Source organism: Lepidochelys olivacea, assembly GCF_965140295.1.
Source record: "Lepidochelys olivacea isolate rLepOli2 genome assembly, chromosome: 2".
Lineage (NCBI taxonomy): Eukaryota > Metazoa > Chordata > Testudines > Cheloniidae > Lepidochelys > Lepidochelys olivacea.
In genome coordinates this window covers 38,356,143-38,381,619 of record NC_140412.1, presented here as the reverse complement: position 1 = coordinate 38,381,619, position 25,477 = coordinate 38,356,143, and the positions used below count along the sequence as shown (strand labels likewise).

General features: G+C 42.2%; 1 protein-coding gene across 2 annotated transcripts in view; it reads right to left on the bottom strand.

The window, feature by feature from the left end:
• NCALD (neurocalcin delta) overlaps nt 1-22,533 on the bottom strand; it is an 81,923-nt gene extending 59,390 nt beyond the window's left edge. The window contains exon 1 of one of the 2 annotated variants that reach the window (XM_084619576.1): nt 22,434-22,533. The gene's annotated coding sequence lies outside the window, so the exon portion shown is untranslated. Of the gene's footprint in view, nt 1-21,237; nt 21,633-22,433 lie in introns of those variants that run through there. The other variant, XM_084619575.1, reaches the window with a different exon arrangement.
• Nucleotides 22,534-25,477: the final 2,944 nt, after the last annotated feature.

The following is a 25,477-nucleotide window of genomic DNA, read 5'->3' as shown; positions in this document are numbered from 1 at the left end:
GCAGAGGGAAGTTTTAGTGCTGCTCTATTTACTTCCTCTTGCAAGATCTGCTTACATTTGCCTGTGTCGTGAAGAGGAGAACATCTAGCAGCTTAACAGCTACCTGGGGGAGATCTTAATTTACTGTTCGTCTGAAACATTATGAATTAAGAAAGGAATGTATCGTGCCATGAAACCTCACTTGAGTGGAGCTTGTATGTTTCTCAAAATTAGGTCAGCAAATTTATTGGTAAGTAGCTTAATCTCCTAGCACATTAACTATGCATATGATGGACTGAAATCTGAACTCATTCTGTCAATGAAGTGACTTTTTGAATCTTGATTTTGCCAGATACAGAGCACATCAACACAAAGACCAAGTTCTAAGAAGTTCCACTCTCATGTCAAAACCCCAAAATTCCAGGCTTGATTCTTCCCTGTATCTGAGCTTCGCTCAGCACAAGGAAGGGAAGGAGGGATCTTCAAGAACTGTCTACAGCTCTGGTTCTGCACCAGCCCAGCCCCAATCTCAGTGACATGGAGCTATAAAGACTAGGGGCTTCTCTAACTGATGCCACTGATATAAAGTCCATTGAGGACCTCACTTCAGTGGTGGAGTGAAGCTCAATTACACACTGTCCACCAACCTCCTTACATCAGGAGTGGAGGGGTGGCTGGCGCAGGGGCTGCCTCCTCTGGGTTTATGCTTGCAGGGAGTTCCCAACATGAGGGGAATCCTCAGTTATTCGTTTACAGCCATAATCCAACCCCTTGTGCTGCCTGAACAGAGCAACAGGGCCAAGTATAGGAGAGGATATGCTGGCTCAGTCTAAAGCTGGGACCTGCGACATTACAAGGATTATACAGTCCAAGACTCAACAGCCCCTCCTTCCTCTATTTGCGACTGGACAAGACACACTCAGTTTTCAGGCTCTTGTGATCCATCCATGTCCGCCAAAGCCCTCCAAAATAAAGAAGGAAGGAAGCCAGCTTTTTGTGGGGAGTGGGGTTGTGTTACAAGTTTAATGTAAGAAATAGCAGAAAAATCATTTTACTATTATGACCTATAGGTCTCAAGTCCCTCCCCATAGGAGCAGCCATGCTCCAACCCTCTACCTAGCAGCCTGCTGACAACAGCTCATCTGAGACCCACAAAGCCCAGCCCCACAGTGAGGCTCCTCCCTTGAGGTATGACTGGCAGAGTCCCAGAGTGGCTGATTGGCCCACTGGCCCTACTTAAACTAGCAGCAGGAACAGGAAACTCCTGAATCATTGGGTTCCATCCTGGTCTGGACTGCATGCCTTGTGCTACCTATTTACCCACTCCTGCTTCCCTGGCTTGATTTTCTGGCATCTGACTTGTGGTTCCGAACCTTCAGTTTGGCTCCTGCCTCTGAACCCCAGATATCCTGACCTGGCCTGACTCTGGTTCCCAACTCGTGGTTCTGATTTACAGTTGGTGTCCTGCTTCTGACCTCCAGGATTCCTTGCCAGCTGACTCTTGAGTCCTATCTTGAGGACTGTGGATTCTGGCTCTGACTACTAGATCTGGCCACCAATGACCTGGCCATGACATTTAGGAACATACAGGACTAGTGAAGGACAACCACCATGTTTCGTTTCTGCTTTGCAGTTCAACAAGGTCTCCGCACCATAGTCCAGAGCATGAAAGAATTTTCACTCCTATATCCACATTCTCAAAACACTGACCCTGAATAATGAGTTTAGTAATCTGAATCTAGAATTTAGTTTTAAACCACCCACTGACATAAGAATGTACGTAGAGCAAAATCCACATCATCTAACACCCAATCTATATCTCCACAATTCACAAGTTTTGTTTAAGCAACGTCCCACATTGAAGTTGTAGAGATGTTGCCGGTCAGAAGTGAAGTGTCTTGGCAGAACTACCTGATATGGAAACCTCGATAGACCCTGCTTGTAATAAGCTTCAAATTAGTGCAGTGGCCCTTCACTTTATTAGCTATAATAAAAACATTTAGGTACATTTAAAAAAAAAACAAATCAAACAAAACCAAAGTGTAAATCTAAAGTCAATAATTCCCATAGGTGGTGTAGGTTGGGGACTGAGTTTGATAAATGCCTCCTTTTCGAGGCCATGAAGTAGCATTTTCAAAAACAGCTGGTACCTTGAAAAAGAAGGAGCTATCCAAACTGTCCAGTTCTTACTGCATCCAGTGCAGAAAATGTTATCAATATTCACTCCAAAGCCAGTAATGTAAAGGGACTGTATTTATCGGATCTCAACCTTCATCTGTAGTAGATAACATTTGATAGTTACAAATCAATACTCCGTTGCATCAAAAGTGTAAAACAGTGTTGTGTAAGAGGATGATCACATACCGTAACAAATTGGATAGGTCAAAAGAGTCAGTAAGCTATGTCAGTTCAAGCATTAGAGAGCATTAGAAGCAACAATACAATTAGTGCAAAATTTAATTGAAATTAGGATTTAAAGGTAATCTTAATAAAAAAACATAGCCAATAGAATTTAACCTTAAAACCAAGAGACTTTGCTTAGTACGTTGTTCAAATCTGTTAAACAGTATGTTTTCTCTATAAGTGAAATCATTTATCTAATTTTCCACTCAGTACCCACAGGACATATAGCATTAATCCAGGGGCAATTCACTCTTCATATAAAAATCTGTCTTTGTAAAAAATGTTTTATTTACCTGCTCTATGGAATGCAGTAAGAATACTTTGTATTTAAGCAACTTAGCATTTTCATCTGAAGATCTCAGAGCACTCTATAGCAATTGGTAAGTGTTATCCCTATTGCAGAGGTGAAGACAATGAAAACAGAGATTAAGTATGGGGTTTTCAAAAAGCACCCAATTTTCAAAGTCAATAGAACCTGTGCTCCTAAATCATTTTGGCTCCGATTTTCAAAGATGTTCATTCCCCAATAGGGGCAGATCAACACCTAAAAAGAAAAGGAGTACTTGTGGCACCTTAGAGACTAACCAATTTATTTGAGCATGAGCTTTTCCATGCTCAAATAAATTGGTTAGTCTCTAAGGTGCCACAAGTACTCCTTTTCTTTTTGCGAATACAGACTAACACGGCTGTTACTCTGAAACAGATCAACACCTAGTAAGATTTTCAGTCTGCACCATTAGGTGCCTAAAAAAAACACATATGAAAGTGAGGTCTTTAGGCAGTTTTGAAAATCTCACATCGAGCGATTGCCCAAGGCCGCAGCAAAGAGCAGTAGAGTCAGGCCTACAACCTACATCTCCTTACTCCCCTGTCTATGCTCTAACTCGAAGACCAAGCTGCTGCCTAGCTTGCTGTTTGTGGGCCAGATTCTGCTGTCACCAACCAGTGAATCCTCGCTTTCTTTACATTTAGAAAAAAAAATGATCCTCAGATAATTAATATTTGAAAAGTGCTTTGTAGATGGTAGTAATAAGTAAATAGCAGAGCAGTCCACATGCAGCACTTTAGTAGAAGAGCAAAAATTTTTACCTTTCCATGAGCCTTCTCACTCCCAGTATCCCTCAAACAATGTGAATGCTAATTTTAATCAGGAGAGCCATGGTTATAAATCATTAAAAAACTCTTCAGATGCTGCTGCATATAGTATATATGTCCAGCTGAGATCTATAGCAATCATGTGATTACAAATAGTTAGAGGTTAACCTGTTTGAAGGGTTGCCATTGGTCAAAATAATGCAGGGCAGAACAAGGCTGGGAGGGAGTCATAGCTCCAGGAGGCAACCTTGGATTGAGCTTCTTGTTCTGCCCTCTAAAATTCCCTGTCCTGGATTTGAAATATCAGCACACCATGATGAGCTAGCAAGTGCTACCAATGTATCTCATTGTGTTTCTTTTAAGTGGAACACACTCCAGAAGTGTTCAAATGAAAAGAGATTTGCTCAGTGATGAGCTGCCAAAATCTTAACGAGTTCCCTCCTCACCCCACGAGGGGGTTGTTGCCCACCCCTACGCCCCGGACCGCTGCCCCATCCACCCCCTCCCATCCTCTGACTGCCCCCAGAACCGGGCAGGAGGGTCTCATGGGCCACTGTAGTGGGTGCCCACCCCGCCCTGCCCCGCCGAGTCAGAGGCACCTGCCAGAGGGCGAGGTGGGGAGTCCCGGAGGTGCTTACCTGGGGCAGCTCCCAGGAAGCATCCGGCAGGTCCCTCTGGCTTCTAGGGGTGGGGAAGGGTAGCTAGGGGGGAGCAGCCGCTCCCCCACTGATCACATCAAAAGTGGCGCCTTAGGTGCTCTGCACCCACCAAATTTTCTCCTTGGGTGCTCCAGGGCTGGAGCACCCATAGAGTCGGCGCCTTAGGCGCCACTTTTGGTCGGTTAAATTTAGAAGCCCTTTTAGAACCGGTTGTCCCTCGTGGAACCACCAGTTCTAAAAGGGCTTCTAAATTTAACAACCGGTTCTAGCGAACTGGGTGCGAACCGGCTCCAGCTCACCACTGGATTTGCTGCTTTCTTACTGGGACATGGGAGCAAAGCCTAATAAAATGAAACTGTCTTCTTCAAAACAAGAGTGATAGATATATTACCCATCAGCTGAATTCACTGCCCACAGTTTGGCTATATTATGAATATCTTTCAGGGCAGGAACAAAAAAAGTGTTGATTCTTATCTGTTCAGTCAGAGCTGTTATCAGAAAACCTAAATGAAATAATCTGATGCCAATTTCTCTCAGGGGAAGTGTAATTTGATTATCCAGTTTTCCCATTAGAAACCCTAAACCCAATTAGTTTATGGGAGCATGTTTTCTGGAGAAGGTCTATGTTGTTAAAACTTGTACAATAGATCTTGCTGTTTACTTAAGAGTAAACTGATGATCTTTGGATGTTAGATACAGTGCCTTAAAATGAAATGCAATAAAGGTTTCCACAGTGCATTGCAATTTTCTTAACAAATTAAACCAATTTAAACCAGTCTTCTATTGACAATTTTTCCTTGCAGTGGGGGAAAATAATGTATTCTTTTCTATTTTTAAAAGAAATAATGTATTTTACAGACATGACAAGCCATCCAATTACCCAGAGCTTGTCAAGGCTAATACATTCAGGAATAAGCATGTCAGACAACAGTATCGTTTTGAATCCTTTTGTGCTAGACACCTGTGGAAATTCTAAATATCTGCCTACATGGCAGTTATTATTAAGCTTTCCAGAAAAGGGATAAAAACTTTTCCTAATCTAATCTTCATAATAACAGAGAAAAGCATGCTACTATTTGTTTACATGAACAAATTTAGCAGCGCCTGTGAAGTCTTGAACAAAATTACCCATCAGCAAAATCTGATAACCAACTTAATTAGTAAGGAATAGTGAATTATGTGCAGTTGAGCAATGGCAATTTGGAGAACACTGATAGCTTAATAGAACAATCTTAGCAAAATGCAAAGGCTAAAGAACAATCAGTACAAACACTGATGAAATATAAGGCCAGTTGAATAGTGTTTATTACCAAATTTATCAGCTGTCTTATTATGCAATAAAGGAGCACTATTACACGTTGTCCAGTTTCCTTGGATTTCACTCAGACACATCAGCCCTTCACCACAGACAGCAGTTTGTGTTGTGTGAAAGATATTTAATCACTGTGGAAAAAGTGACAGACTTACTTCCAAGAAGTCCCCTAAATTAGTTAGAGGAATGCAGAACACTGCAGTTTCTGTTTTCAGGTGGAGGTTTTGAACCTTTTCATTTTCATGGGTTCATGTCCCTGGTTTTGGTTTCAACAAACCCAAAGACTCTCAAAAATGTAGCTCAACCAAAATCACTGACTTTCACAAGACTTTGATGTAAGACCATGAATAAAAACAAGGAGCACCAATACAGGGCTTTCCACGCAACAAAACTGAAAGCACTTGATAAGTTATCTTCACTTCACTATAAAGGCTACAGAGCAGGGGTGGCCAACCTGAGTCTGAGAAGGAGCCACAATTTGCCAATGTACATTGCCAAAGATCCACAGTAATACGTCAGCAGCCCCGCCATCAAAGCCCACCCCCCCCCATACCTCCCACCCACTGGCAGCCCCACTGATCAATGCCTCCTCCTCCCTCCCCCACCACCCGATCAGTTGTTTTGTGGTGTGCAGGAGGATGGGGGGGAGGGGAGGAGCGAGGGCACTGCAGGGGAGGGGGAGGGGGCAGGAAGGGGTGGAGTGAGGGCAGGGCCTGTGGCAGAGCCAGGAGTTGAGCAGTGAGCAGCCCGCCCCCCGGCACATTGGAAAGTTGGTGCCTGTAGGTACAGCCCTGGAGTTGGTGCCTATACAAGGAGCCGCATATTAACTTCTGAAGAGCCGCATGTGGTTCCGGAGCCACAGGTTGGCCATGCCTGCTATAGAGGTTAACTCACTGGCCTAAGATCAAAAAGGAAGTCAGGGTAAGAGGTGGGACTAGAACCCAAACCTGAAGACACCTAGTCTAACATCCTAGCCACCAACCCACACCACCTCTCCTGAATGCACCCTCTTCATGCACCTTAACAAACCTTTTAATGACTCTGATCCAAGTTTCCAGTTTGCAACAAAGCCTAAAACCAGGCCAGTATTGTGACTTGTAGGATTAATGACATGCCCGCTGTAAAGGAGGCTGCCACACCTTTAGGATGGGAGGGGCACGTCACTGAAGGAGGGTTGATTTTACTGGGAAATTTGAGGGAAGGAAAAAATGGTCCATCTCAGTTCCATGTCAAATGTGGAATATAATAATGGAATCAAGCAGTCTTAAAAAGAGTTCTGCAAGGAACAGCAATAAGTAAGTGCTCCCCACACAAGACTCTCCTTAGAGCTACGTTCAATTTAAGTTAAATCCCAATACTGAAAACATAAGGGTTGAGTTCAATAAACCAGGAGCAATGAGTGTAAACTGCAACCAGAACTCTTTTCTTTTTCCTCAGTCAATGCCATAAGAGAGCATCTTGACATTACCGCATAGCATCCCTCCCTGGACTGAAATACAAACACTGTAAAGCATTGCGAAGACACAGCCATTATCATGTACTGCACGGTGTCAAGCTGTTGTCTGACATTAAGCCAATTTTTCATGTGATACAGTACAGACCTGTTGACCCATAGCAGGAAGATGTCAAAAAGTGTGTCCTTTCTCTTATACCTTTTTCTTTTTTCAAAAGAATTGTTGTCCTGTCAATCTATAATTGAGATGATTAATATGGACAAAAGCCAGATACTCATTCTAGAGAGATTACAAAAAACAAAACAAAATGAGAGTTTTGTACACGTCTGCACGCTTTCACATATTTATAACTATTAAAATGGATACCCAATAAACAAGAAAACCCTAAAACTGAGTGAAACCTGTATATCAAACCATCATCAAAGTGGATAAACCTATTCTGCACAAGCTTAGGTCAATGGCATACATGATACTATCCCTCTACTAATATATCTGCTGAGACCACTGTCTATCATGATGACCAATATTGTCTCATTGTTTCCTTGAATTCCCCCATTTGTCTTTATCCATCTGATGTCTCTTGTCTTATACTTCAAGTGTAAGCTTTCATCTTTTTGTTCTGTGTTTGTACAGTGCCTACCACAAGGAGGTCCTGGTCTATGACTAGGATAGGGCTCCTAGATGCTATGATAATACAAATTATAAACGATAATAAGAGAGCCAACTCATTTACAGAATAACTATCCTGAAATATCTGTGTTTAGTCATTCCGTGGTTTGTTGCTATTTTTCCTAATCATGTCATATTCATCACATTTTTCACTTAATCCACATTTTAAAAGGTTCATCACTGTATTTCTGGTGACTTGAACTGCTCTCTTTCAGGCTTGCCTTGGCTATCTATACTCAAGTAGGAGGAAGTGGCAGATTTGCTGCACAGTAGCCACTGTAAGGGATTGGACCCACCTGACTGCTGAGTTTCAGAAAGACTTGTAGTTTCTCTGAGGTTTCCCATTTTGCTGGAAGAGAGGCCCTCGAGTCTGGGGAGAATAGTCTTAGGAGCAGTCAGGTAGTCTTTCAAATGGACAAACAAGTAGAGGCCCATATTATCAAACCCAAGATCTAGAGGATCGTGACTTTGGTGATGAAGCTTTATCCTCCCCTATTTTAACTCTATATCAGTGTGGAAATGGAATCATATTATTACTTTTGATGCCTAAAGTCACTTTAGCGGGCATGATTTTTGAGAAGAGCTCGTATTCTGTTCCTGTTGTGAATAGTGGTGGTACTGGTGGTGGCGTTTTGGAGTACTCTGAAGTTACCAGCAATCAGGACTGAAAAAATCCTAGGGCTAAATTCCCTTCTCCCCTTTAGAAAGAGAAAAACAGAAAAACCCAGCAGCAAAACACATGAAAAGGGTGGAAATTGGCCACAATTTATTCTCTTCTGGGAGGAGGGAATGCCTTGGGGCCTGTACAAGCCAACCCTGGCTGGTGCTGGCCAGGAAAGAGGCATGGCTAAGGGATGTTCAGATTCAACACATCACCACATCAGCCTGTAATGGCAGAGGTCCTCACAGAGCCTTCATCAAGAATCTCTCTGACAGAAGCATTGAGGGAGAGTAGGCTGGGGTGCCACTCCCTGCCCTTCCACTCAGTGAATCCTCCCCTCCAGGGCAGGGGGCCATGCTGTTACACAGGGGTGTCAGTTATACCTCTTTTTGTCAGCTGCAGTCAATCTGAGCCCAAACCTGGGCTTGGTTTGCCAGTTGTATGGGTAATTCCACAGTGGCATATGGTGGGGTGAGTGATGGTGATGGGGTGGCCTGTCTAATCTACCAAAGCATCACATTCAGCAGGAATCTGTTGTTGTTTTTAATCCAAGGGTACAGCTATGCTGCAGACTGAGGTGTGACTGTGTGGTACTGTAAACACACCTGAGCTTTGATCAGGTTAGCTTGAACAACAATAGCAGTACAGCTGCTGCAGCCTGGGCTATACAAGCCCACTCTGGGTCCTGGGTATGCACTGGAGGGCTAGCCTGTGGCTTGACTGCTGTTGTTATTTGAGCTAGCTAGATCAAAGCTAGCTCAGGTGTGTCTACACCTGCTGTAGTAACACTGTGGGGTAGACATACCCTAAGTGATAAGTGAATCAACACTTCTAGGACAGCAAGGAAGTAACAAAGGGAGATCCTTTATACAGGAGGATGGGAAGCCATTGCTATGGTATTAGTTTTTTCATCTTTGGATCATCTCTGCATTTCCTTGGCCTCCCTCCAGTATAGATGGCTAGCAAATATGGCTAGGTCTCCTCCTATCCATGACACACACACCCACTCTAGGGGCTAATGGATGGGTGGCATACACTGGCTCTATGCCATCTGGCCCTTTTCCTTTATAATGGGAAATCCCAGCTGTCCTCTTGGGTCAACTTTAAGAGGTATAAAGGAGATACAGTGAGAACTGAAGATAGGGTTCAGTAAAATTAACTCAGCAAGGGCTGTCTGCCTGGCTCCACGGTTATGTTTCTTTGCCATTATTTCTCCACACAAAAACCCTTTCTGTCCCTAATTGTTGCATGCCATCAAGAAGCAATGATTCTAGTCAACTGCAAACACAAAGGTGCCCTCCAGGAGATATACATGATCCTGCAACGAAGCCTCACACTATGTACAGTAAACACATCTTTTTTGTAGCTAGAAACCATTCATACATGTTAAAGGTTCAATTTTTTAAAAAGTTACTTACATCTATATTACATCATTTTATGGAGTTAGAGCAATTGTAGCTGTGCATGCAAAATATCAATATAGCCATGGAACTGTAGACTCGGGGAATGAGCAAAGCTTTTGACACTGTCTCCCACAGTATTCTTGCCAGCAAGTTAAAGAAGTATGGGCTGGATGAATGGACTATAAGGTAGATAGAAAGCTGGCTAGATTGTCGGGCTCAACGAGTAGTGATCAATGGCTCCATGTCTAGTTGGCAGCCGGTATCAAGTGGAGTGCCCCAAGGGTCGGTCCTCGGGCCGGTTTTGTTTAATATCTTCATAAATGATCTGGAGGATGGTGTGGATTGCACCCTCAGCAAGTTTGCAGATGACACTAAACTGGGAGGAGAGGTAGATACGCTGGAGGGTAGGGATACAGAGGGCCCTAGACAAATTAGAGGATTGGGCCAAAAGAAATCTCATAAGGTTCAACAAGGACAAGTGCAGAGTCCTGCACTTAGGACAGAAGAATCCCATGCACCGCTACAGACTAGAGACCGAATGGCTCGGCAGCAGTTCTGCAGAAAAGGACCTAGGGGTTACAGTGGATGAGAAGCTGGATATGAGTCAACAGTGTGCCCTTGTTGCCAAGAAGGCCAATGGCATTTTGGGATGTATATGTAGGGGCATAGCCAGCATATCGAGGGACGTGATCGTTCCCCTCTATTCGACATTGGTGAGGCCTCATCTGGAGTACTGTGTCCAGTTTTGGACCCCAAACTACAAGAAGGATGTGGAAAAACTGGAAAACGTCCAGCGGAGGGCAACAAAAATGATTAGGGGACTAGAACACATGACTTATGAGGAGAGGCTGAGGGAACTGGGATTGTTTAGTCTGCAGAAGAGAAGAATGAGGGGGGATTTGATAGCTGCTTTCAACTACCTGAAAGGGGGTTCCAAAGAGGATGGATCTAGACTGTTCTCAGTGGTAGCAGATTACAGAACAAGGAGTAATGGTCTCAAGTTGCAGTGGGGGAGGTTTAGGTTGGATATTAGGAAAAACTTTTTCACTAGGAGGGTGGTGAAACACCGGAATGTGTTACCTAGGGAGGTGGTGGAATCTCCTTCCTTAGATATTTTTAAGGTCAGGCTTGACAAAGCCCTGGCTGGGATGATTTAGTTGGGGATTGGTCCTGCTTTGAGCAGGGGGTTGGACTAGATGACCTCCTGAGGTCCCTTCCAACCCTGATATTCTATGGTTCTATGAACTATCAAGCTAATTCTGGGGATATGAAAGTTATTATATCACCCAAATACTGCGAATGGGCAGTTGTTTTATCATCTCCAATTAAACTAAAATGACAGAATTTTAGTGCAGAATGTGCCCTCACACTGACACACCAGACATACAGCTGTCCAATTTGGCTATGTGTTCCCCTCTTCTTCAAGTTCAAGCAATTCCTTCTGTTAAAAATGTTATTCCGGGCAAGAAATGAGTAATGGGAAAAATACTGTAAAAGCACAGGAGAACTAAGTGAACAAAAGGAATAAATGCCAGTCTGGAAAATGCTGTAACTCTTTACAATGTTAACAATAAATCTCTTACCATTTTGCTGCTGCTCCTCCTCTCCAGCGACTGTGGAACCAGCACACTGCTCAAGTTTGCAAAGTTTCTACTGAAATCACAATGGACCATTGTGCTGAAAAGCGTACCAAGAACAATGTGCATTTTACCTTACGTACCTGGCATGTTTGAAGCTGTAACGTGACAATTAATTACACACTAAAATTTGCTTTTCAGTGAGATCTTTAGAATAATGTAAAGCAGAGTTTTCCCACAAAGACTTCAGTGTTTAATGAAGGGCTGACCAAATGCTGAGCAAACAGCCACACACATCAGCAACTCTTCTATCACCGTCCTTTAAAAATAACTTTGTTTTTTAATTAACATGGTTTGCTCAAACAAACATTCACATACATTATACGGGCATGTTGAGAGGTGGACAACACCACTACAGGCCAACTCACAGTCATTGGTCTTGACTGGACGGCAAAGGAAAGTTTTCTTTTCTGTGTACAGATGGCACTTAGTCCAGCAAAATCTGCAGAATTCACATAACTGTCCTTTAACTCTCACCTCCATTTACCACCAATATTCCCAAGCATTTTGCAAGTTTTTTCTTTTTAATACACATACAACACTGGTAAATCCCCCCGCGTCGGGAACAAGACATTGGGGCACACATCAAGCTCACTATCCATTCCAATAGTAGCTAAGGAGGATGTTAAACAGTAGCTCCTAAAGTTCGACATTTTTAAAATCAGCAGATCTGAGTAACTTGCATTCAAGAATTTTTTTAAAAGACGGCTGAGGCGTTCACTAGACCATTAATGCTAATTTTCAATAATTCTTGGAACACTGGAAGAAAGCTAATTCTGTGCCAATATTTAAAAGGGATAAAACAGGACAACCTAGTTAATTATAGGCTCATCTGCCTGACACTGATCCCGGGCAAAATAATGGAGCAGCTGACATGGGACTCAAAGAATTGAAGGAGGGTAATATAATTAATGCCAATCAACATGGGTTTATGGAAAACAGATCTGCTCAAAATAAACTGATTAGGATATTACAAAATTTGATTGATAAAGGTAATAGTGTTGATGTACTATTTTTAAACCTCTGTAAGGCATTTGACTTGGTACCACAAAATATTATGATTTAAAAAAATGAGAACAGTACAAAATCAACACGGCACACATATGGATTAAAAACTGGCTAGCTGACAGGTCTTAAAACATTACTGTAAACAGGGAATCATCTTCAAGCAGGTGTGTATCTAGTGGGATCCTGCCAGGATCAATTCTTGGCCATGCACTATGGAACATTTTTTATCAATGACCTGGCAGAAAACAAAATCACTAATAAAGTTTGTAGATGACATAAAAATTGGGGAAGTGGTAAACAACGAAGGGGACAGGTCACTGACACAGAGCTATCTGAATCATTTGGCAAACTGGGAACAAGCAAATGTGTTTTAATACAGCTAACTATAAATATATACATCAGGAACAAACAATGTAGGCCAGACTTGCAGTACAGAGGACTCTATTCTAGGAAGCAGTGACTCTGAAAAAGACTTGGGGGCTCCTGGTGGATAATCAGCTTTTGATACTGTCTGCTGCAAGGACTTTCTGCTGAATGATTTGCTATTCAGCTCAATTATTGGATAATCCAAGAATTGAACAATCCTATCAAATATGTCAGAATTAGAGGGGATGGAACATACAGTGTGCTATGAAACACTACTCACTCTGCCACATAGTTTTGGATTTTCAGATATGAAAGCCCTCCAGCATACCAGAATGAAACAGCAAGTTTTTATAATATTGTGACATTCTTAGCACTTGGCTGAGGTCAGTGGGCATTGAGGGTTCTCAGCACCTCTTAAGATCAGACCTACATGATGACACACAAGCAAGGAGTAGACCAAAGACGGGTTTCAAGATTCATTCCAAGCCAGTTACAATGTCATACTCTGCTCTCATGCACCACAGCCCAGATACACATGGGAAAGTTCTACGAGGATGCAAATGAACCCTTAACTGTCAATACATTAGCAGGGTCCATGTGGGTTTATATATAAACGCACACATAAAACAGTTGTGATTAGAAAACTTGACAGACATATACAGAAGACTGCAGACATCTCTGCTGAATTATAATTGCTTTAATTGGACCTGTGTTTACTAATATGGCAAAGCTAGAGAGAATTCTTCAATCGTGCTACCATTCTATACAAAAGAATAACGCTGTGAAAACAGGCATAAATGAGTTGTAGAAATAAACAGCTTCAAGTTCATTCCCCTCCCGCGGCGTCCCCCATCTTGGAGTTGGCCATCAGGAATATTCATACAACATAAACTCAAACAGAATATTTTGGAATGAAACATTTTCAGGATTGCGTCACAGCTCAAATGACTACGAGTGTGCCTTTAAGTTAGACACTTCAAGTGAGACCTGCCCACTGTGTTTTAGCAACTTTGTAAGAGTTACAAATGAGCCCTCAATTAACTAGGAAAAGCTGCTTCATTCTACTGCCTTCATTGGTTGAGGGAACCCTATGAATGAAGAATCTAGCCGAGATTTATTTTGAAATGTTTCTGCTTTAAAATTCTTTGGAACACAAGTGCTAGCACTTAAATTATCTTATATACTTGTCTAACAAAAGCTCACGGACACTTAATCTTGTGTTCTTTCAAACTCTACTCTTTTATGAGAGCCACCTTGAAGCCCTTAAGAACAAACTCTTGATTCTTCAGCAGCACCTGCTTGTGTTTTTCTTCAGCCCCAGAAAAACTTCTAGCATTTCTATGTTACGTATCTTCGAAAAGACAAACCAATTTTTTAAGCTATTTTTAAAGGTCAGCAAAAGTTACAAATGTTTACTAATTTCAGAAGCCTTTTGTTTTCCGTATTTTTCAAACAGTTTTGTTCTCTACATGGGGTTCAGCAGGCCCATAGCACACCCTAGTAAACACAGCAGGTACAGTTTTCAAAAGTGCCTAAGGCCCACTAAAATTTTACCCAGTGTAACTATGCTGTGATTTAAAAAAATTGAACAGCAGTTACGGACATTTAAAAGCACATACCAAGTAGGCCTAATGACTGTGTCAAAGGTTTTTAACCACAGACTGAATCTGGTTTACTGTTGCCAAGCTCCAGGATTGTCCTGGAGTCTCCAGGAATCAAAGATGTTATGTGATAAAAGCTCCAGGAATACAGCCAATTAAAATTGGCACCCCTATAATTCCATGCATATTCAAAGTGAACTTCTCGATGGGCTGGAATAGTGACAGCTGCTCCTGCTGCATCCCCTATCCAAATCCACATAAATTCAGGCCCAATGAGCGTTCCCGTCTATGCCAGACTAACAGAGTAGACAAAAAGGGGCTGTGCAACCTGCATGCATTCTCAGTCCCCTCTGTGCACCACAATCATGAAGCCTTGACAGCGGGAAGGGTCATTTACCTGTAATGAAAACTCTTTCCCAGTACACACTGTGGTGTATGCTGTGATTACTTATTAAATATAATGAAATAGATCCAGATAATGGTACGTGCACTTCTCTAAATAGTAACCCTGATGCAAATTCTCTCCCCTGTGCCAAGCAGAAGTATATGGACAGTCATGGTGGAAAGGTGTCCCAGGGCTGTCACAGGTGCAGAATCCTATTCCTCAGAACACTCTATAGCTGCACTAGTGTCACCCGTAACCGGGCTCAACACAGGCAAATATAGCAAGTTTGCCCATTATCTGCACTGTCACAGATCCACAGGAACCTTTTCTATTCTTCTGTCCCACCCGTGCCCCATTTTTAAAGCTCCCTCTGGTGGAGGACAGGGAGTTTCTGTGACACACCGGTGAGTGGTGTGTGCAGAGTGTCTGTGCACTGAATGTGTTCCCCATTTCCTGAACCCCATCCTCTAGGGAGTGAGACTGCTCTGGTTCTGCCGTATACCTAAAGTGGTGGGCAGGATTTGTTCCTTGAAGCACACTCCAAAGGGATGAGCTGAGTAAACTCAGAGGGTATCTATCAACATGAATCCAGATCTAAAGATACCCTGAACCTTTAGTATTTCAAAGATGCATATTTTTCCAGTTAATACTTTTCTAGTATTTCCAGTCAATACCAGCACAATTTTAAAAACAACAAGAAGTTTCAATAACTTCAGGGATTGAAATCAGTGAGACTCACGCAATTACATTGTGAACACGTACTACTAAGTCTTAAACTTCCAGAAGCAAACAACTACTGAATAAAACCTGGAACTCCATCCTTTACTCATCCCACTGAGACCAGATGTTGCTGGGGATTCCTGACATTGGATCATTTTATGGCATTGCCGCTGGGGCAGATTAAAGGCAACGTTTCAGTCCAAGTGACAAGCTTCCTGGCTTTTCTGGGTGTAAGTCAGATTCGTAACGTTATCTCAATGTCATTTTGTGGTTGAAAAATATTCAGTAACTCATAGCAGTGTCACGCTGAAATCCTACAGAACAGGTACTGGGCACTTTTGCTTTAAATGATTAAATGTTTTTGTGGAAGTGAATCTCACCAAAAAATGAAGTTCAGCAGAAAGTCAAAAGGAGAGTTGAGACCACAGAAATTAAAGGAACTCTACAACTATATGTTCATATTTTCCAAATATAGGATTTCACCATCAGCTCCAGTTTTAACAAGAGCAGCTTCTTTTCTGTGCTCCCTTTGGGAAAATGTTGCATTCAGTGATTTGAGCTGCAGTTTCTAATTATACTTTCATACTGTAATGCTGACTGAAATGCAAATTTGATGACAGAACAATTCAATCCTTGTAAAATAATCACAAAATTACTGTTTCTCAAACCTCAACTCTTACTCCCTGCTATTTAAGAATTTAAATTTAACAGCAGTAAGAGTAGAGCCAAAAATACACTATTTTTAACTGTTATCTGACTATAGTTGTCTGCACAGATTTCAGCTTGCTGCAAATGGTTCCTTTTGAAATGTGAATACCAAAAACATTCCAGAGTTTGGCTTTTCTACTTGAACTTGGTACAAATCATGGAGTAATCATTTACTTTGCCTTCCCAATATCATATGCATGGCATCTGGGTTTAGTTAAAAAAGCAACTAGAATCATAGAATCACAGAATATCAGGGTTGGAAGGGACCCCAGAAGGTCATCTAGTCCAACCCCCTGCTCAAAGCAGGACCAATTCCCAGTTAAATCATCCCAGCCAGGGCTTTGTCAAGCCTGACCTTAAAAACCTCTAAGGAAGGAGATTCTACCACCTCCCTAGGTAACGCATTCCAGTGTTTCACCACCCTCTTAGTGAAAAAGTTTTTCCTAATATCCAATCTAAACCTCCCCCACTGCAACTTGAGACCATTACTCCTCATTCTGTCATCTGCTACCATTGAGAACAGTCTAGAGCCATCCTCTTTGGAACCCCCTTTCAGGTAGTTGAAAGCAGCTATCAAATCCCCCCTCATTCTTCTCTTCTGCAGGCTAAACAATCCCAGCTCCCTCAGCCTCTCCTCATAACTCATGTGTTCCAGTCCCCTAATCATTTTTGTTGCCCTTCGCTGGACTCTCTCCAATTTATCCACATCCTTCTTGAAGTGTGGGGCCCAAAACTGGACACAGTACTCCAGATGAGGCCTCACCAATGTCGAATAGAGGGGAACGATCACGTCCCTCGATCTGCTCGCTATGCCCCTACTTATACATCCCAAAATGCCATTGGCCTTCTTGGCAACAAGGGCACCCTGCTGACTCATATCCAGCTTCTCGTCCACTGTCACCCCTAGGTCCTTTTCCGCAGAATTGCTGCCTAGCCATTCGGTCCCTAGTCTGTAGCTGTGCATTGGGTTCTTCCGTCCTAAGTGCAGGACCCTGCACTTATCCTTATTGAACCTCATCAGATTTCTTTTGGCCCAATCCTCCAATTTGTCTAGGTCTTTCTGTATCCTATCCCTCCCCTCCAGCGTATCTACCACTCCTCCCAGTTTAGTATCATCTGCAAATTTGCTGAGAGTGCAATCCACACCATCCTCCAGATCATTTATGAAGATATTGAACAAAACCGGCCCACTTGATACCGGCTGCCAACTAGATATGGATACTGTTGATTAAAAGGCTAAATCTCCACTAAAAAGAAATGGAGTACTTGTGGCACCTTAGAGACTAATAAATTTATTTGAGCATAAGCTTTCGTGAGCTACAGCTCACTTAAATCTCCATTGTTACTCAGTTGTCACTTTAACTCTTTGTTGTTAATGTGGGTGAGAGATATTATCATGATTTATGCACAGTATGCATCCGATGAAGTGAGCTGTATCTCACAAAAGCTTATGCTCAAATAAATTGGTTAGTCTCTAAGGTGCCACAAGTACTCCTTTTCTTTTTGCGAACACAGACTAACACGGCTGTTACTCTGAAACCTATCACGATTTAGTTACTTTTAACAGGGTTGAAACTAACTTCTGCAAAAAATGTGATTTAAGGGCCTGGTGCTTTACTGGTTTTCCCGTGGTGTGATTCCACTGACTACAACACAGTTACACTGGTTTTACGGTGGTGTAACAGAGTGGAACATTGGGCCCTTAAAATGCAAGCAGAATTGGCACTCTTGAAAGGTTTTCAAATCCATATAAGAAGATTCAGAGTATTGCAAGTAGAAAGCTTTTATTAAAAAAGTGGCTTAGATTGTATTGGCAAGAATTGACTTATCTTTCTAGCCTATTTTTAGATTGTCATTGTCCATCAACTCACACAGCTCAAGGTACAGTCACTAAAACAATAAAGTTATTTCTAGAGTAATGTATCAACAATTTGAGCATGGTGTTTAATTTTACAAGTTGAATCCTGTTTTGCAATGAGCTTTATATTCCATTTTTAGCCAACATCTCCCTTAAGGTGAAGTACTCTGATTCTACAGTAATTACCAATCAGTTCACCCTTCTTTATGGATAAAGAGACAAGACTGTAAAAAGGAATAGTCTCCTGATGTGTGCAAAGGACAGAACACGGAGAAGTGATCTAAATTGTGGGTTCTCAACCACCCTCCTATACAGGAAGGGGAAGCCTGAATATTTTTTCCCCCTGTGGGTATGGTGTATGGGATTATCACATAGATTGAGAAATCAAATTCTAAATTATGCCATCTTGTTAACGTCACAAACACAGAAGATAAATCAAGTGTTAGTCAGAAAAATGCTTCATAACATACAGGATTAACCAGATTTAAAATACTCTGTCCCTGGGAGCTGTGCACAGCATTAGGGACCTTTATCACTAGCCATCTTCCTCATTTCACATGAAGCAAGGATGTGTGCATTTCCCACAGTTTCTGCATTCTGAACTCAAGGTTGGTCTATCAAACAACCAACTTCCTCACTGTTGGATTCTTAATAGTAGATAAAAACAAGGCATTCTTCTGAAGTTCATATAAGACCCAATGCTGAGAAGGACTGAGTGTCTTTAGATCCCACTGAAGTCGATGAGAGACAATAGCTCTCATCGCCTTGCAGAGTTGGACAACACTTGGTTCACTCAGTTTAATCAATACTCTTGTATTTCACACCTTCTGTAATAATATTGCTAGAACCATTTTGGTCAAATGGGGAACTGTTTGTCTTCCTTCCACAGATCAATCTAATCCTTTTATTAAGACTTGGTTATTATTGCTAAAGTAAAACATATCTTTAAAAGATGGAATTGATGTGCCGTTAATTAAAATAATTTTAAAATAGATCCATGAATAATTCATGTGGCAACCACCATATGAATTATTTCCCACTAAGCAGGCATTTATAATGATATTAAGCACAATATAATCTATGGGAAATTTTATTCATGCTATAAATTAATGTGATTGTGCCTCTGCACTCATGGTATGGCACTAGTGAAACAATACACAAAGCTTGGTAGATAATAGTTTACATACATGGGACGGATCCTGAAAATGTGAATACAAATAATTTGTTGTCCTACTCAATGCAAGTAAGTAATTGACTGGTGTATATAATTGCTTTCAGATTCTGACCTGGTCACTATAAATGAGTCAACATATATGCCTTTTATTAAATATTTAGGGCTAGATTCTGCCACTACTTGTTGTGTAGTACCTTACTCAATGAATAAATCTCCTTGATTTCAGTGAGCCAGATTTCTGTAATCTCTCTTCATACATGGATATATGGTGAGCAATTACTCATAATAGTAGTCCAAATGGCTCACCTGTGTATGGGGTGCACAGTCTAATGAAACAGGACAACAGGCAGAGTAACTATGCAGTGTGGATAAGAGTGGTATTAGAAAGTCTCCACTCCAAGGACGAACAAACTTTCATGTAAGATTTTAAATGATCATGACGTTAATAAGAATATATTAACCATATAGTATTTCAAAGTAGTTGCAACATTATAGATCTTAATTAAATTTACCTAAATAAAAAAATAGAGTGTACATAAAATCTGATGCTTTACCATTAGGTGAAATTTTTTTTTAAATGTAGTTTAAAAATATAGAATTTTTGCAGAAGATTTAAACTCCAAAGTATAGATTTAATACCAAGTACAACTGTTTTAAGATTTTAGATGCATTTATTTCTGGCGTTCTGTTTAAGCAAATTTATTCTAGACTATTCTTTTCAGAGGTGCTTTCAGTCTTAATATCTATTGGTTCACTTTTAAAAACAATTATTAATGCCACCATACTTGAATATGTATCTGTTTCTTTATAGGTTTCAGAGTAGCAGCCGTGTTAGTCTGTATTCGCAAAAAGAAAAGGAGTACTTGTGGCACCTTAGAGACTAACCAATTTATTTGAGCATAAGCTTTCGTGAGCTACAGCTCACTTCATCAGATGCATCTATATATGTTTCTATATAGTTATCTTTCTTACTGCATTGCATTTTAAATTGTTGCGCAGCTCCTTGAGTGCTTCAGCAGAGGGGCAGGTTTAAAAAAAAATGATCAAAGTTTAAAGGTTTTATTGTTAGCTCGGGAACAGGGAAATGGTGGCACATAGACATGCTAGAATTATCAAATATATTTTTTCCAGGAAAGAACACACACGGCTTCATCTGTGATCTATTCTTAGAATTAATAATATAAATGTACCCACACACTAATGTAGCCAAAGATTTACAACTTTAAGAAGTGATGAATTCTGCTCTTGGTAACAACTTCCTTTCAAGAAACGTAATTTAAAAAAAAAAGTTTCAGGAAAAAAAAAAGCCAATGTAGCATTTTACTTTTCAACTAGTACTGCATTGTTCATCCTACAACTCTTTTTTTTTAAGCTAATCTTTTCTGTTTCTCTTTGTGGGATAAAGAGTGGTTAGAATAGCTCGTGTGTAGGGAAGAAAAGGGGTAGGAGCATACATTACACTTATCTTAGTATCTTGGCATATTTCAGATTATTTCTCAGGAAGCTGTTGACCCATTCCTCCGTAAACATAATACAGTCAATCTATCACATGCCCCACGTCTCTGATAAAAGGCTTTAACATTATATGATTGCAGCATGTGCTAGGAGCATGCATGAACACAGATGATTTAACAGAGAACTTTTGGAGTCTGGTAGAATAATGTTCCTATCAGTGTCTATTGTTGGCTTGTTAAACACATCGGGAATTAAAAAAAGAAAATAGATTCTCAGTTTAATCTGAACAAGACAGCAATTTTAAAACGTTCCAACAATACACAAAACTGTACTGATGCCTAAACCAACAAAATTCCTAACAAAATTATTTTTGTGTAACCAAGACGGAATATTTTGCTGATGTTCCTCTATATTGTTATGTAGTGGTTTAAAGTGTCAAGCAAGAACTACTTACTATATTTTATTTTCCCTTCACGGACCATTAATCCAAATTTAACTTTGCTTTGCTGTCTGCACACAGAATTAGTAGCTGGAAGCTGCTCTGCAGTTGTCTGTAGTTGCTCATCAAGGCAAACTTGCAGCCAAAACAAACCAGCAAAAAAAAAAAAAAACCCCAACCACAACACACTTTAAAAAATATATATATATATATTATACAAGCGTGTTGTATAATAATATATATTATAATACCTGATTTTAGAAATGCAAGGCGTTAGTAGTCCATGCCCTGGCAGCCCCTGGGAAACAGCAGCAGCAGCAAGGGGGATAAGTCCAGCATCCACTAGATTCTCACAAGCCTTTGGCTGTGTGGACTAAACCACAGACTCTGCCTCCAGCTGACGTCAAAGTCACTGTCACATGGCCAGATGAAAGCCAAGAGAGCAGTGGTTGTCGTAGCAACCACAGCACGGCTCTGAAATTATTCCAATAGGTCATCTGTCATACTGCGTGCACATTTGAACCATCACGGGCTCCCTGACAACCCGAACACCACGAGCTCGCTTCAGTTCGCTAGGAGGAGGAGGAGGAGGAGGAGGAGTCGTTGCTCGGGGCTGTTTTTGCTCATGTCCCTTTAGGAAAAGGCACTTCAGGGGAAAAAAAAGAATAATAGAAGAAAATAAAGCCCTCCTCCCCAAACTTCGCTTCGATGCCCGTCAGCAGTCCGATGAAAAAAGCCCCGCTCCACCCCCGCCGCCAAGGAACCAGCAGCCGCCCTCACAGCACGTCTGGGCGGCTGGCCTGCAGGCTGCCCTGCACAGTCACCGGCCCGAACAACGCCCGCACCGGGCTTTGCACCACGGGGGTGGGGGTGTGAAACGAACATAGCGGGAAAGCGCACGCGGCGGCGCGGTTACTGACAGCCCCGGCCAGGGCCGGCTCTACCCTTTCTGCCGCCCCAAGCAGCGCGCCGGCTTGCCGCCCCCGCCAGCGGCGGGGGGGAGAGAGAGAGGCTGCCGCAGAAGTGCCGCCGCTGCGGAAACGCCCCCGGGGCTCACGGCCGCCCCGTGCACCTGCTTGGAAGGCGGCTGCCTGGAGCCCGCCCTGGCCGCGGCGCTGCCGGGCGTCAGCGGCCTCGGGGAGCCCAGCTCCGCGGTGAAGCGGAACGCGGCCGGCGGAGCCCCGCGCCGAGGCAGACCACGCACGGCAGCGTGGCTAAGCAACATTGTGCGGAGCCTGAACGAGACCAGCTGTAGGACCCCAGCTACGCTCCCCGCTGACATCCGAATGACTTGGGGACCCTCCCCCCGCCATCCTGCTCCAAGCACATTGTTTAGAGAAAAGAAAGCCTGTATTTTTCCTGCTGCTCTGGATAGATATGTCGTGGGAAGAAAACTGCCAAAAAATAAAATAAAAACCTTACAAACACGGATCCAGTCTTTACCCACCTTCTAGCGCCCTAGATACAGCACCAGACGCCGATTTTCTTGGAACTTTAGAGGACCTAAATCAGCTCTTTTAGTCAAATTGCCACTTTCCTTCTGTCTATACATTGCCACACATCCAGAGCTTTGTAGCTGCTGCAGAAGGGGGCAGGGTGGGAGAATTTCACCTTTCCTAAGTGACAAGGAGAAAGAGGGGTTCTAACTGGAAATTATTTTTATGCTCATCTGAATAAAGGCAGATGACAGTCAGTGCAGAAGAGCAGATTAAGACAAACAAACAAAAACCCACATACACACGGGCTGCATGATCATAATTGGGGACACAATATCCTACAGAATGGTGACAGCAAATCAAACAATGGAAGTCCCTCTGAAGTTAGTTTTAGCCACCTCACATTAAGAAAGCTATAGCAGAAATGGAAGAGACCTAGGAAAGGATAACAAAGAGCATTAGCGGAAAGGCTTTCATCCATGTAAGGGAGAGACTACAAAAGGTTTAGTATGGGAAAGAGGAGAGCTAGAGGGGAGATGACTGAAGTAAAAAGAGTTATGAAGGGACTGTTGAAAACTGACCAGCCCTCCTTTTCACTCTGTTACAGAACAAGACAACTTGATAAAATTAAAGGACACTAATCTTTAGAACATAAAAAAAAAAACCCAAAACCAACTATTTTATTCAGTTTTTAGTGAACGTATTAAGTTCTCTTCTGGAAGAGGTTATCAGCTATTCAAATACTGTGGTTAGATTTAAAATACACCCAAATAATTTCACTACCAGAAATATTTGTGCAATAGCGATTGAAGCTGAGATAACAGTGAGTAATCAAATTTCATGCTTCAGGGCATACAATCATTGCCTGCACCAGCTAGAGAAGAATCCCTTGCCAAGAACAACAGTATGGCACAACTACTAGGTGCCTTCTCAAGGAGATATTGCCTTCCTTTTCAGCAGCTACCATTAGCCACTACCAGCACCAGGAGATGAGGCTGATCCAGTATCAAGGTGCTCCCTGGTGCTAAGGGGACCAAAATTCGGGGGGGGGGGGTTTCTCCACCTTTTCCTACATGATCTTAGGCAAGTAATTTAGTTTCTCTCTCCCTCAGTTCCTCACCTGTAAAATGAGATAAGAGCACTTCCCTATCTCATGGGGGTGAGGATAAATAGAAAAAAGACAGGTGCTCAGATGTAAATTTTTTTTAAAAAACTAATGTTAAAATTATATAATACACAGGTTAAGAAAAGAGTGTCTGTACATCTGGGTGTAGTGTTTAGATTATCCAAAAGTACAAAATCTGGTTTAAAAGCCCTAAACTACATATAGTAGATAATCTGCAATAACCCCAATTTAGGTGAATAAATTTAACAATACAGTTTGGGAATTAGAATCTGAATACTCGGGTACATCACTCATGAAAAGTTATACAGAAAGTTAGTTGTAGAAAGCAAATATAGGAATGAGTATAGATTGTCCCTCAGTAACTGAGCATTTAGGATAGGTTGTCCCTTAGTAGATATAATCCATCAGAGAAGTATTTCAGTTACTTTCCAATTTCCCTTCTCATCAGCACTCCAGCTCATCTCTCCTGGTATTGTCGATATCCAGTGATGTGTTCTATGTAGATGTCCCTTGACCACCTGATGGCACCTGACACTATGAGTTGCCACATCAGCCGAGTGTAGTGTTGACCGATTCCACATTCTCTCAACACTTGCTTGTTATTGGGGCCCCATTTGCCCAGGGCATCAACGATCAGAACGTGAGTTTGAATCTCTTGCCCCTAGCTCTCAAGGTGGCGGCCAGAGGGGCATATTTCTCCAGCTTTCAAGATCAGGTGTCATGGTAAGCCGGGGTCCTGTTTTCAAAGGGAACTGTGACGTCCACCATGATGATCTTCTTCCGTTCCTTGTTGGTGGTGACGATGTCCGGTCGCAGTTGGCTGTCCGTTCTGGGGATGGTGGAGCTCACAGCCACCTTTCCCATGGGTGGCGGGATGGCTCTGACTAGGTGATCTTGGATGGCGTTGTACCGCAGCTCCTAGGCTCTGGAATGGGCCTTGCAGCTACACAGGACGTGGGGTAGCATCTTGTTGGCATAGCTACACTTCCTGTATCGCTTGTCCCAATTCCCGTGGCGGACGGCTCCGTTCAGCGGGACACAGTTGAGCCGGGGCCAGTGGATGAATCTCCAGTCAGCAAATTGGGTGAAGCTGCACCCAGGGAGGAAGTGGTTGCTGGCATCCCACTTGCACATCACCGCAAAGGCCTTGCTCTGGTCCAGCTTCCGTTTCAGGTTTTTCACGTAGTGGCAGCAGATGGTATCCTTCAGCATCCTCTCCAGCATGGTTCTAGTTCTTGGAGTGATGATTGTGTGCTCCGTGTTCTTCACCTCTGGCACTAGGACTCCCAGTCCTGGCGTTCCTCGCACCATGTTCAGTGGCAGCCGATACACTTCTCCAATCATCACGTGGCATTGTCGTCTGAGACGTGGAAGATAGAGGTTGTTCTTTAATTCTATCAGCAAAAGCCCTGAATAGTCTGAGCATGTTCCTATATGATTTTGTTGTCTTGACATAAAAAGAAAGTGCCCCCACTGCATCTAGTGGTTGAAGTTTAGCTGCCCCGGGGGTTGAACAAGGTTTGGGAAAGAAAATTGGGAGGTGATGGATTGACTGATATGGAACTGAGACAACCTCGGGCAGAAACTAGGGGGAGTGTGGGGGAGGCCTAAGAGTGACTCTGTCCTTATGAAACAGTTATAAATGGGCTAGGAAGGGTTAGATTTTTATTGATAAACATCAGTAAACATCAATTTCATTGTACACACACAAATCCATGAAAAAATATTTCCATTGACAGCAATCAAAATTTACAAATAGGCAAGGTAAGAAAAATTCTTCATAAGAACTTCTTAGAGTGAAAATCTAGTGATTTGGATTTCTGAATTAGGCTTATTAAAAATGGACTAGCAAATGAATAGTAAAAGTAGGTATGATTGGTTGATGATTTGTTGATTTAAGGATATTTAATTGTGTATTATATATTTTGT